The 1,758-nt window shown below is 54.0% G+C and overlaps 1 pseudogene; it reads left to right on the plus strand.

Annotated features, from left to right (window-relative positions):
• The first annotated feature begins 257 nt into the window (after nucleotides 1–257).
• On the plus strand, nucleotides 258–1,289 carry LOC102871176 (annotated as a pseudogene).
• The last annotated feature ends 469 nt before the right edge of the window (nucleotides 1,290–1,758 follow it).

The raw sequence follows: 1,758 nt of genomic DNA on the forward strand, positions 1-1,758 counted from the left end.
ATTTGTGCTCCTCCCCCGGGCTGTGAGTTCGCCAGCGGGTAAGGAGGTTCCGGTTGTGCGTCCCCAAGGAGCTGCATCGCTAACCCGAAGGCTGTACCTCTCTGGGAGTTCAAATCCACCATCCACCATCGGCCCTGCAGAAGAAAGATAGGCAATTCACAGCCTCTGAAAACCCACCGGAGCGTCAGGTGTGAGTCACTTCCTGCTCAACAGCAACACCATGCCACAAGAAGAGTAGGTCTCTTCCCTGCTTCACGATGGCGGACTCTGGAAAGACAACCTTCAGCTCTGAGGAGGAAGAAGCACACTATTGGAAAGACCTGGCCATGACCTACAAGCAGAGGGCGGAGAACACTCAAGAAGAGCTGCGAGGATTCCATGAAGGGAGCCTAGACTATGAAGCTGAGCTGGAGATGCAGCTGCAACCAGGAACCCGGACCTCCTGTCGGAGAATAACCGCCTGCGCGTGGAGCTAGAAGCCATCAAGGAGAAGTCTGAAATGCAACACTCGGAAGGCTACCGGCAGATCTCGGCCTTGGAGGATGACCTTGCACAGACAAAAGCAATTAAAGACCAGTTCCAGAAATACAACCGCGAGCTGGAGCAGGGCAACGATGACTTGGAGAGAGCAAAACGAGCCACAATCATGTCCCTGGAAGACTTGCAGCGCTTGAATCAAGCCATTGAGAGAAATGCCTTCCTTGAGAGCGAGCTGGATGCGAAGGAGAACCTCCTGGAATCTGTCCAGCGGCTGAAGGATGAAGCCAGAGACTTGCGGCAGGAATTGACTGTGCAGCAGAAAACAGGAGAAGCCCCAGACCCCCATGCCGAGTGTGGTGGAAGCAGAAAGGACAGACATCGCTGTCCAGGCCACGGGCTCGGTGCCTTCCACGCCCACAGCTCATCGAGGAACCGGCTCCAACAGAAACACGCCCGGGACCTTCAGACGTGGTGTGGACGACTCTGCTGGTGGGACCCCTCTCACACCTGTCGCCGGGATTTCTGCCCTCAACATCGTGGGAGACCTACTGCGCAAAGTGGGGGCGCTGATATCCAAACTTGCCTCCTGCCGCGATTTTGTGTATGATCAGTCTCCGAACCGGACAAGTGGTCCACCGTCCAGGCGGGGCAGCAAGAGCCGAGATGGCAGTGACAGACGGGCCAGCAGTGCCAGCGTGCCTTTGGGGGATAAAGGGTTGGGAAAACGTTTGGAATTTGGGGAGTCACCTTCAAATAATTCCTCGCCATCGCTACCGTCTACCCAGAGGGTAGTCAAGATGTTGCTCTAGAAAGACCACGGATGCCGAAGCCCTGGTGTTTATTCACAAGTTGTTACCTTCCTTCCTCTCTTTATACTAGCTGTGGTGTGGTGGTGTGGTGTTGTTTTTTTGTTTTTTAAAAAAAAAAGTTTTGAGAAAAAAATTAGCTGGTAGTCACCATAGTTTGTTTTGTGTTTTGTAACCCAAACTTGGCTGGAGGCTGTCACCAGTGGCCCCCTGGTGACCATCCTCGGAAAAGGTGGGCATGTGACCCCCCCAGGTCCCACTGCTGTTGCATGTCACAAAGGGACAGGGACGCTGCCTCCTCTGGGACGCTCTCTGAGGTGTAGGAGACCAGAGTTTGTGCTAAAACCCAGACTCCCATGTGGTTGTGGCTGAGCCCATCCCCGAAGCTCACACCTACCTTTCCAAGCGCTCACCCCCAACCCAGACCCATCTGGAATTTTCCAGAACAAAATCTTCATTGCTTTATGTGAAA

The sequence above is a fragment of the Elephantulus edwardii genome, unplaced genomic scaffold, assembly GCF_000299155.1.
Source record: "Elephantulus edwardii isolate Elephantulus edwardi_28Jun2011 unplaced genomic scaffold, EleEdw1.0 scaffold00042, whole genome shotgun sequence".
NCBI lineage: Eukaryota > Metazoa > Chordata > Mammalia > Macroscelidea > Macroscelididae > Elephantulus > Elephantulus edwardii.